Source organism: Carcharodon carcharias, chromosome 19 (assembly GCF_017639515.1).
Source record: "Carcharodon carcharias isolate sCarCar2 chromosome 19, sCarCar2.pri, whole genome shotgun sequence".
NCBI classification, from domain to species: domain Eukaryota; kingdom Metazoa; phylum Chordata; class Chondrichthyes; order Lamniformes; family Lamnidae; genus Carcharodon; species Carcharodon carcharias.
Window position 1 is genome coordinate 40,560,265 of NC_054485.1, and position 12,584 is coordinate 40,572,848.

At 42.2% G+C, this 12,584-nt stretch overlaps 1 non-coding gene across 1 annotated transcript; it reads right to left on the reverse strand.

The window, feature by feature from the left end:
- Window positions 1-1,132: 1,132 nt before the first annotated feature.
- Window positions 1,133-1,294, reverse strand: LOC121292066. Its single transcript, XR_005946184.1, has one exon. It is a non-coding gene; the product is annotated as a U1 spliceosomal RNA (small nuclear RNA).
- Window positions 1,295-12,584: the final 11,290 nt, after the last annotated feature.

The window sequence follows — 12,584 nt, forward strand, 5'->3', positions numbered from 1 at the left end:
AGGGGAGGGACTGAGACCTCCTCCAAGGCCGCGCCCCATGGGCCCACATGAGTTTGTGTCTGTTTCTTACCCCGAGATTTCATTTCCTGTCCGGGACCCTGGCTTTTGGTGGCTCCGGTTAACCTGTTCCTGTTGGGCTGCGGTCCTGGAGTTTCAAAGAGATAATCCTGGGGTTAAAGTAGCCCGGCTATGCAAGCTAAAACATACATGTTAGCCTCCGGTGTGTGAGGAACGGGAGCCCCAGAAGAGAAAGTGAAAAGTCCTAATGTGAAGCTGTCTAAAGTCTTGTTATAATTCAGGGATAATGTGTTTTAGGCTGTGCGATCATCCTGACCATGAAACAGATCATTTTCTATTCATTTTACGGAGGTTCTGGGTTTAGATTTCTTTCTGACTCTCTCCAACTTTCTTTCTCTGTTTATTTCTTCGCTTTGCGCTATTGAAGTCTTGAAGAAATAATGGCAAGTGAATGGAAAGCCTGTTTATGAGATAAACCCACAGCAGGGGAAGTGAGCTGCAGAAGGGGCAGGGAAAGACTTTACACATGGGGAGAGGGGGGCAGGTGTTTGAGAAGGTAGGAATCACAGAGGGGGCTGTTGAAGGGGGAGATTATACAGAGTGGGTGGGAGGCTGCTGTTGATTTCAGAGGGGGGTAATTAGAATGAACATGGGGACAGGGTGCTTGTACATGTTTGAAATTGTGAGGGTTTGCAACTATGTTTTAAATGCTGAATGTAAATGAATGAATAGCTGACCGATGATATTATACAGAAGTCCAGAGAGATACGGGGTGGGTTGGGAGGTGGAGAGTGGTGCTGGAAGGAGTGCAGGGACTGTTTTGAAGGTGGGTTGGGTATTATATGGGGGGGTTGAGAGAGAATATTGGACTGGGCAAATGTGGGGTTAAAAATGGCGCGTGGAATTTGGCAGCCACAAAACAAATGGCTGCGATAAAATGATGCGGAGATGGAATAATCACCTGTTGATAATCTCAGGGAGGAAAAGAATGGGGGTTGGATAGTTGCAGTAGGGAAAACAAAAGTGTCTAGATTTGGAAAGAGTATTTTGTGGCCTATGTTGCTTGTATTGGATAAGGTATAAGAAGTTGAAGTCTATTTTTTGAATTATAAAACAGGGGAGAGCGCAAACGCAGTCCCCCACTACCACAAATTTTGCAGTCGAGTATCCCACATTTGGGGACATTGCAGGCAACAGCATACCCGAAGTGCAATGGGATAGCCTCGTCCTGGGAGAACCTTTTTTTTTGGAAAAATATACCTTATTCATAAAATATCTGGAAGAACATACCAAACCATTTCAAAATCACCATCACCAAAGTACAATCAGGTTCAACTTTTACAACACGTATCATGAAATGCATCAATACAATAAATGAATATTACAATCATTTGCAGACATTCATTTTGGCTGTACAGCCTGAGGGGTTCCAAACAGTTCCCAGTCCCTCAGTGCACTGTAACAGAAAGGTCTTAGACAGCGACCTTTCCCCATTGCGCCTTTGCGGCGGCTGCCCCAAGCTTTAGTGTGTCCCTCAGCACGTAGTCCTGGACTTTGGAATGTGCCAGTCTGCAACACTCGGTCGGGGACAACTCTTTGCACTGGAAGACCAACAAGTTTTGGGCAGACCAAAGAGCGTCTTTCACCGAGTTGATGATCCCCCAGCTGCAGTTGATGTTTGTCTCGGTGCGTGTCCTAGGGAACAGCCCGTAGAGCACAGAGTCCTGTGTCACAGAACTGCTCGGGATGAACCTCGACAGAAACCACTGCATTCTCTCTCCAGACCTTCTTTGCAAAGGCACAATCTACAAGGAGGTGAACAATGGTCTCGTCCCCACCACAGCCACCTCGAGGGCAACGTTCAGAGGGGGTGAGACTCCTGGCGTGTAGGAAGGATCAGACGGGGAAGGCCTTTCTCACCACCAGCCAAGCTACGTCTTGGTGCTTGTTGGAAAGTTCTGGGAATGAGGCATTCTGCCAAATGACTTTGACAGTCTGCTCGGGGAACCATTCCACAAGATCCACCCTCTCTTTTTCCCTCAAGGCTTCTAAGACGTTACGTGCCGACCACTGCCTGATGGACTTGTGGTCAAAGGTGTTTCTCTGCATAAATTTTTCCACGAGGGACAGGTGGTACGGCACAGTCCAACTACTTGGAGCGTTCTGCGGCAGCGTGGCCAGACCCATCCTTCGCAACACTGGGGACAGGTAGAAGCTCAGCACGTAGTGACACTTGGTGTTTGCGTACTGAGGGTCTACGCACCACTTGATGCAGCCACACACAAAGGTGGCCATCAGTATGAGGGCGATGTTGGGCACGTTTTTTTCCCCCTTTATCTAGAGGCTTGTACATCACGTCCCTGCGGACACGATCCATTTTCGACCTCCAAATAAAGCGAAAGATGGCTAGGGTGATCGCCACCACGCAGGAGTGTGGAATGGGCCAGACCTGCGCCACGTACAGCAACAGCGAGAGTGCCTCACACCTGATGACCAGGTTCTTACCCACAATGGAGAGGGAGCGTCACTTCCACATGCCCAGTTGCCTTTTCACCATAGACACTCGCTCCTTTCAGTTTCTAATGCATGCCCTGGTCCCTCCGAACCATATCCCAAGCACCTTCAGGCCGTCAGCCCTGACAGTGAAGGGGACAAAGGATCGGTCAGCCCAGTTCCCGAGGAACATAGCCTCGCTCTTCCCACGATTTACCTTGGCTCCTGAGGCCAGTTCGAACTAGTCGCAGATGTGGATCAGTCTGTGCACCAACAGCAGAAGACGGCGACATTGTCCACGTACAGGGAGGCTTTGATCTGAGTGCCTCCACTGCCTGGGATCGTCACTCCTCTTATGCCCGGATCCTTCCTGATGGACTCAGCAAAGGGTTCTATGCAGCACACGAAAAGAACAGGTGAGAGAGAACAGCACTGCCTGACTCCAGATTTAATAGGAAAGCTATCTGATTCCCACCCATTGATTGAGACTGCGCTACTGATGTTAGTGTAGAGCAGTTGGATCCAATTGCGAATTCCCTCACCAAACCCCATTTTGGAGAGTACATCCACCATGTAGGTGTGCGATATTCTGTCAAAGGCCTTCTCCTGATCCAGGCTAATGAGGCAGGTGTCCACACCCCTGTCCTGCACATAGGCAATCGTATCCCTGAGCAGCGCGAGGCTGTCAGAAATCTTCCTGCCCGGCACAGTGCAGGTCTGGTCAGGGTGGATCACCAATTGCAGAGCGGATTTGACCCGATTGGCGATGACCTTGGACAGAATCTTATAATCCACATTCAACAGTGAAATGGGTCACCAATTTCTAATTTCCTCCCTTTCCCCCTTGTGCTTGTAGGTGAGGGTGATAATGCCTTTCCTCACGGATTCTGACATACTGCCGGCCAGGAGCATACTCTCGTACACTTCTAGCAGGTCCGGGCCGATCCAGTCCCACAGAGCCGAATACAACACCACCGACAAGTCGTTGCTTCCGGGAGTTTTACTCTTCTCGAAGGACTCAAGGGCCTTAGTCAGGTCGTCAGGAGTTAGTGGTTTGTCCAGACTCTCCCGTGTACTGTCGTCTAAGACCTCCGTGATAGAGGACAGGAAGGACTGGGAGGCTGTGCTGTCTGTGGGCTTCACATCATACAATCCGGCATAAAATGATTTGCTGATCCTCAAATTGTCGGACTGCGATGACTTTACTGAGCCATCTTCTTCCTTCAGGCTGCTGATCACAGAGCTCTCTCTGTGTACCTTTTGGAAGAAGAAATGTGAGCACGTCTCATCCTGCTCCACAAAGCGGACTCTGGAACAGAAGATGATCTTGGAGGCCTCCAAGGCAAAGAGCGAGGCTTGCTGGTTCTTCATCTCTTGGAGTTGCTCCTTGACATCCACCCCCATTGACCTCAGCCGGATGTTTTTCTGGAGTCGGGACATTTCTCTCTGTTCCTTTCTAGCTTTCTGGGTGCCTTTGAGGATGAAAAACCTCTTGATGTTTCCCTTGATCACTTCCCACCAGTGTGTCAGGGACTCTCGTCCTGGGAGAACCTTTTTTTTTGCAAAAATATACTTTCTTCATAAAATATCTTCAAGAGCATTCCAAACCATTTCAAAATCACCATCACAAAAGTACAATCAGGTTCAACTTTTACAACATGTATCACGAGGTGCATCAATACAATACATGAATATTACAATCATTTACAGACATTCATTTTGAGCTGTACAGCCTGGGGGCTCTAAACAGTTTCCAGTCCCTCGGTCCTGGGAGAAACCCCCATTTTAAAGCATTTATTCTCTTACCAAAACTGTTGTCTCTGAGAGTCCCAGACCTTTGGCCTGCTCCTTCATACCCACAGTGTGCAGAAATTGCCTCACTTTAGATGGGCTGAGGAAACTGTCCTGAACCACCCCACTGGAGATGTTCAGCTCAGGTGGCATCTGGGGGTTCGTGCAGAGAACGAGATTTGAAATGTCCTTTGTTGGAGAAGCTTCTCCAATCTTCTCCCCCTCTGGGGGGGGGGTTGCTGCTCCCGGCTTCCCGGAGCTGCGGTGCGCTGAGTGCCTCACTGCTCCCAGATTCCTGGGGAATCTGTACAGTTCTGGGGACCACATTATAGGAAGGATGTGATCGCATTGGAGAAAGTGCAGAGGAGGTTTACAAGAATGGTTCCAGGGATGAGACACTTGAGTTATGAAGATAGTTTGGAGAGGTTGGGACTGTTCTTCTGGAGAGGAGAAGGTGAAGAGGAGATTTGATTGAAGTGTTCAAAGTCATGAGGGGGCTCGATAGAGTAAGTAGGGAGAAACTCATCGAGGGAACAAGAGAGCATAGATTTAAAGTGATTTGCAAAAGAAGTGAATGTGATGTGAGAAAAAAACTTTTTCACACAGCAACTGGTTTGAGTCAGGAATGCACTGCCTGGAAGTGTGGTAGAGGCAGGTTCAAATGATTATTTATATAGAAACAATGTGCAGGGTTACGGCGAAAAGGCAGGAGATTGGCACCAAGTTGGAATGCTCAGAGAGCTGGTGCAGACACGATGGGACAAATGGCCTCCTTCTACCCTGTAACAATTCTGTGTAATTCTGTGACATTGGGGTCCTGAAGCTGGCAGGAAAATCCACCCAGGAGGCAGGTAGCAAGGGATGGCAAAATTCCTTGCTCGGCCCATCCTCTTTAGCTGAAAGTGCTCGCAAGGGCGAGATTTTCATTGTGGTGGAGTCGGTGTGGGCTGGAATCAGGCCAGCCAATCCTGGAAAAAGTTTGAAGGCAGCCACAGGCACTACTGAGTGCCAAGGCAGATTGTTTAAAAGGCTCACATCAGTGCTGTTAAACTTCATCCCTGTTAAAATAAAAAAAGGCCCGCTGGCTCTCACCCCTCACACACTCCCCATGTTCCATCCATGGCACCTCGTGGCCCCCTCCCATGCCTATGATCCCCCATGCCCCAATGCCAAGCTATGTCCCCATTCACCCGCTATAGCCCCTCATGCCCCATGATAAGGTATAACTCCCCCACAACACCTATGGCCCATCTTGCCCCCTATGCCAAGGTATTACACTTCCATGTCAATTCAGTCACTATGCACCTTATGGAAATAATGAACCCTGTCATGGCAGCATGTACTAAAAAAAAACTATTAAAAAAAGACGTTAATTGAAAATTTTCCACTTTCTTAAAAAAAACTCCTTTTTATTATAGCCCAATAAATGTCAATCATCCAGATCCTTTTAAGTTTCAATATCTGAAACTGCAATAACTTGAAGCCTCTTTATCTTATGTACATAAACATCATGAAATCGACAGCAGTGATCAGAGATCAGTACACTAATAGATGTCTGGGCTCTCAGTCAAGAATACAAAAAGCGGCTTGGTTGAAAGCCCAAAAAATCATTATCCCATTGAAACACCTGAGCCCCAGAGGAAAAAATTGCTTGATTGGCTCTCTGATCTCTGCAGTCAATTTCACAGTGCTTATTTACACAAAGTAAAGAGGTTTCAAGTACTTACAGTTTCAGCTATTGAAACTTTAAAGAGACTGGATAATTGACACTTTTATTGGGCTGTAGTAAATAGAGTTTTTTTTAAAGAAAATGTAAAGTTTTCAATGAATGTCTTTTTTTAAAGCTATTTTTACACATACTATTGTCACTATTGGGTTTTTTGGTTCTATAAAGTGTATATGGGTGAAGAGCATGGAAGCACCATAGCTTTGCATGGGTGGGCAAGGAGGGCACATGGAGGTTGGGTGGGATCATGCCTTGTCATGGGGGGCATGAGGGGCCATAAGGGGTGTGTGGGAGCATACTTTGGCATGGGGGCATGAGGAGGAACTTTTGAACTTACCTTTCAAAAGGTCCCCTCATACAGACTATGGTTCACAATATATCTGAGGTGCTGTGAGCCATGACACGTTAAAAACCTGGCCTGATTCCACGAAAATTGCGGAGGACTAGGGCATGCCTATCCCCGCAACGGAGCTGGCCAGTTCAGGAGTGCAGATGGTGGACTTTTTAACCACAACCCTGAAAGGCACTCCAAAAATCAGAAACCCCGGGAATGTGGTAGGGAACTAGGTCATGGTCATCATTTTGAAAGGGCTCCTGAGTCATCCCAACTCAGTGAAAATCCAGGCCTATATTTTTCCAAAGGATGGCAGATTGCATTTTGTCCCTGAAAGACTAATGTTGAAGCAGAGAATCTCTTTTGCAACCTACCAGCATTGCCCACCTGATGCTGATGTCAGGATTACTCTAAAGTAGCAGTTTGACTTCTGTTTCATCAGCTGTTGGTGAGAGATTATTTTTTAAAGGTAAAGGTAAATTTGCAAACTCATCTAAACATGAATACATAAATTAAACAAAATTGGATTTTATCTTAATCTTGGCCAATCCTTGACCACATGGTCACTCAACCGCATCTGTCATTGATTGATGCTGAATACGCACATTTGCATGTAATTTAAATATGGCACTCAGTGCCAAAGCAACAAACAAGGAAAAGGCATGGGTGCAATCTGAATGTGTTTTGTGCTCATTGTGACCTTATTTATCCAAAATGCAACATATAAAAGCAAACAGTGACCTTCTCAAATTGTAATATTACAGGTTCTAATTAACAGGCCTGAGTAAGTCAGCTTTGAAAAATAATGTGATTTTCTTGCATAACTGGCAGTGAGATTCACAATACTTTCAACATGAAACTTTTCAATACATTTCCCTACGAAGATTGCACAATCTTTAGACCATCACTTGAAGCCTTCATTCAATCACTCTTACCAACAATCACACTAGGGAAACCCTTCAGTGAACCTGATCAGGATTCATCACAAACTTTTGAAGGTAGAACCTACCTTGTTTTAACAGAAAGCTTATTAGTGCTTCACCAAGCAAAATCCATAAATTGCAACACTCCATTTCTTAATTTAAGCCAGCTCAGAAATCCTTAACACCATCACTTAGCTTGCTATGGGAACAGCATATCAAAGCAATCCTTCAAAGATTCTAATTTCTTTGGGAAATCCAAAAAATGAATTCTCCCAATTACACCTCTGCTACATACGGGCAAGTTCTCAAGTAGCCTTGAGTGATTTGGATTCTTGCTGTGCCTCTATGTTCTGATACCTACTTGCTACTGAGATGTGACAGTTTAATGAAGAACAATGCGGTTTTCATTGACTTCTCACTGAATGTTAGTCAAGTCTGGGACAGTCCAAGTAACTCATCTAAATCCACCATAATTGATTGCTGGATTGGCCTATGTAGCATCAGTCTTGAATGCTTGATACTATCTAAAAAATCCAATGGTACTGAAATGCAAAAATTGAATTCTCTTCCCCAGCATTAGCAATTTCTCTGAATCAATTCATGCATGCGCGGAGATGACCTGTTCACTATACACTGCTAGTCATGTTTTAGGGGCTGAGTGGGGCATAATTGGATATTGATGCACAGGAAAACATAAGCAGCCAAAATGCCATAAAGGTCACATTAAAAAATTGTCAGCAGTATTCTTCATAGACAGGTGGACATAAACGATCCCATATTGAAGAAGAGCAGTGGAGTATCTTGGCCAATATTTATCCAGCAATCAACATTACAAAATAGATTATCTAGTCATTATTAAAATTCTGTTTGTGGGAGCTTCCTGTATGAAAATTGGCTGCCATATTGCTTATAACAGTGAATGCATTTTAAAAAAAAGTACTTCTTTGGTTATAAATGCTTTAAGGTGTCTTGTGATCATGAAAGGCATTATACTAATGTAAATCTTTCTTCTTGACTCCAGTTGTTTTGCAACTAAATTTCACTCATTTCTAAGCAAAAAAACACAAATGTTCTCAAAACATTGTTACAGCTATTTGCAACTGACATTTAGCAGGTATAGATAGAGTTCTATTCAATAAACTTTCACATGAACAGGCACACAAGTTCATTGTCAAAACTTTTATTTAAAAAGTTAAAATAGTTTTCAAATTCAGGAAAGTATACTAAGATGAAACACAATGCAAAGCATCATATACAGACAGATAAAGTACATATATATATAATATTTATATAGCAGATTGGTCATAAAGACAAGTTGACACAGTGGTATAATACATATTTACACATTTCTACAGAAACAGTATATTTTACAATTTTTATACTACTTGTTTTTTTTTTAAAAAAGCCGATTTCAACACTCATTCACTACAATAATGAAAAACATTTAGATCTTGTCCTTGATTTTGCTGTACAAATTTGTTTCTTTTTTTGCATAAAAATATATCTCTGTACAAAAAAAAGGGTTTGTTCCACGCAATGCAAATTTGATGCATGTGATTCAGTGGAAGAAAAGGTCTCTTGCAGAAGAAATCTGATATAAATAAATATCCTGTGTTGAAGCAAGTCAAAGTATACCTATGTATATTTTTGAGGAGAAGCTACTTCAGCTGCTCAATAAATGAAAGGGTCATTGTCAATTACGTGTCTGGTAGCAGCATGTCTGGACAATCTGAGGTTTGGTGCCATTTTACATGATGATGCAATTTTTACAAGAAATGATTCCGAACTGTCACCTCCACAAAAACTATGATTATCATGAAAAAAGTGTTTTTCTCTTCTTTTAAAGGAAAATGATGTAGACTCACAATCGTAGCCACCGTTCGTGGCTCTCCAAAATTACCAGAAATTCTACACCTGAATTTCTGGCACACAAGCCTGGAAATTCTTGTTGCACAGATGGTCTGGAAAGAAAGAAATGGACATTTCTCCATCGTGATCAATTGTTAGACTGCTCTTAATAAATTAAGTAGGGTAAAGATGCTCAGCTAACTGAGGGCTGCATTGACTCAGGTTGATTCCATCCCCTAACACACCTCACACAAAGCTAGACCTCCTTCAACCAACCAAATGCCGGACTCTGTGAAAGTTCAAAATAGTGTTCTGATCCATTAGGTCTAATCTCATTACTGCATGGGATAAACATTGGAAATCTCACAATGGAGATAGTCATAGCTTTCCATATCACTGCATACCAAAAAATGGAAAGAAAGACCTAGAAGTCAGTGATTTAGCCAACCTGTACTGAATAATTCACCTTTAACCTGTTTCCTATGCCTATTATTGAATGTTCCAAAAATGAAGTGAACTTGATAACACAAATCTAGCAGCCTGTCTGGTCAGCTTTAATCTCAATAACTCAACCCAGAACTCAAGAGTGCTCGAGCCTTCATGACTTAAAGTGAAGCGTGGCTAGTAGCACTCATGTTTTACTCTCAGTGTATTGACTTGTTCTGGGATAATTCTAGCTAACTTGCTGGCATTCTCTCTCTCTCAACTCCCTTATTACCAGAGGGGGAAGAAGGTTCTTATTCTACAGCACAGGCAAGCATTTACGCCTTAAAACTAGTGAGTCAACCAGGTGTTGTACTTTTATAGGGTGTGTTTAAGTAGTTCCCAGTTCTTCATTAAGTGATGGTATCACCTCCTTTAGTTTGGAGTGCTACAGGTAGGACTGCAGTGTGAGAAAGCTTGATCAACATAGTGAAATCAGTGATTCCATACCTGTTGGTTGCTTTTGTTTCTGAGGTGCAGAACTAACAGAGACAAGGAGTTAAGTCCACCATCACTGTACACAATGCAATGCCATCTGTCGGACACCTAATGAACTTGAAAATAAATATTCTGAAACAATGTTGACTACTAGCACTGACTCTTTCATCAGTTGCAAAATTGTCATTTTAACTTGAAAACATCAAGACTAAATTAAATGGTGAAGAACAAGCTGCATAACACCACTCTGAATTTAAACATACACAGATCTGCTACATTTCAAACTATGCTTTTAAATTTCCACACCATTGTTGCAGACATCCTATACATCTAGGATTCTGAAAGTAGTTCACTTAAGGAGATTGAAAACTAATAAAGTACTGGCATGGTAGCAATGATCTATCTCTGCATCTTCTGGATGCTTTCTATGAGACAGGTCTTTTGGTTACATTGTTTAATATGTTATGTCGTATAAATCCATTTTAAACTGATGTTTGACTGAGAGGTTGTGATTGCAATGATTGATGACGACCACCCTCCATTTTTCCATTTGGGTTTTCCTGTATAATGAGTCAAATGTGACTGAGAGGATCAGCAGTTAATCTAGTCCCTAGATTCTGCTAAGGCTTCTTTAAACAGCCTGCTAAGAGTTACAATCAGCTTTTTAACTGATTTTTCCCTCTCACTCTGTGCAAAAGTACCTTCTTATGGTCAACAATCCCCAGCACTATTGTTGTGATTAGAAGCTCAAAAGGATTTGGTCAAAGTCATGGAACCTCAGTATCTTGTGCAAGGAAAACCCAATTTTAATGCTCTTGATGGAAGAAGACTAGCATTTAAGTTGAATTTCTTTCTAAGACTGATTCAATTCTAGATGAAAGAGTTTGGTTGTGACCCAAACCACAGGGGATGTTATGTCTGCCCTGATTGACCTATCTTAACAATTATATTACCTGGATATGACCTTGAATGATTTTTTCACCAGAAAACTATCAGAAATTTGTTGTTCTGAATTAATAATGGAACAAAAACACAATATTATTTGATGTTCTTCAAACAGAGAACTTTCTACTGTGTTTTTTTCTTCTTTTGTTAAAGTGTTCGGCAATTTGAAAGATGTCTATTGACTTCCTCTTTTTTAAAAGGAATTCAACTGCCCACTTCTCCGTTAATCTGGAAGCATTACACAAATCTGTGCAATGTTCCATGTCTTAATGAATCACCTAAAAATAACACTTCTGCAATGTACACAATTGAAATGGGGGAAAGAGAGAAGTGAAACAGAGAGAATAGAGGAAGATATAGAAATAGAGCTGCAACCAAATTGTGGCACAGATTTACACAATTGTAGATAGGTGCCTTTCACCATAACTCTTTGGCTGAGCTATAGAACGTAATAATAAGGAATAGTAGAGTTTAGGGTTATATTTTAGGGTTATAAGTGTTCAGTTGAGCCATTGTAATGCAGTAAAGTTTCCAAGTTCATTTAAGCTAGAAGAAGTTGACAAAGGTTTTCTGTCATCTATTCTACATGAGCTCACAGTTTCCTTCCCATTAAAGTGAATGGGGAACAACCGTGATTGGCAAGTCCAGCAGCAGAAATCCCTGGTGCTGTACATGTCTCATGAAATAAATGTATGGATGTACAAATGTATATTAAATAACAGAAGAGCTTCATTCTACAATCTAATTTTCTTGGCATCTTCCACCTGTTTTCACAGCTCTCTGTTGAACCAATGGTGCATTAATGAAATCTTATTTTGTTTGTTCTTCTGATGGAATTAAGAATCCACAGTATTCTTGCAACAAGGTGTTGTAAATGAACCAAAAAATCTAAAAGGACTATGGGAAATAAATGTCATATTATTAATACAAAATCTTTCAGGATCAATGCTGCTATAATCAGTGCTTGAAATGAGTTTTTTTTTGTTCAAAAGAAAATAAAACAGATTTTTGAAGGATTTAAGGATTTTTCACAAAAAGTACTAATTGATAAGAGTTCCCTTGGAAATGGTTTTGGACACATTCATTACAACAAAGCACAACAAATGAAAATTGAATTATAGTAGATTCAAATTATACTTCACAGGTCAAAGGGCAAATTATTGGTCCTTGGTGAATTAAAATAAAAGATGAAGTGTCTCAGAATAAGAGGATATATTAATTGCCACAATGTTGCTGCCATTGTGAAATGAATGGACACGAAGTTGCATTTGTCTCAAGTGCAGATTTTATACTGTAATATATTGGGGGAGAAACTAGCTGTGTGCATTTTATGAGTGCTAAGTTGGGGAGGGGATTCTTAACTTGAACCGAGAGACTTGATACGTTGGCCTAAAGATGGGCCTGGGAGTTCATCTGAATAATCTGGTGGGCTGCCAGCACCTTCACAATTATCTCACACACTGAAAGCATTGAACTTCAGGCTGCCTATCTTCTTGGCAGCAGCCTCAGTTAAGTGCTGGTAGGAGACCCAATCATAGCCATCAGTAGTTCTGTAGAGCCCAAAGGAGTATTTCTGCTGCAATCT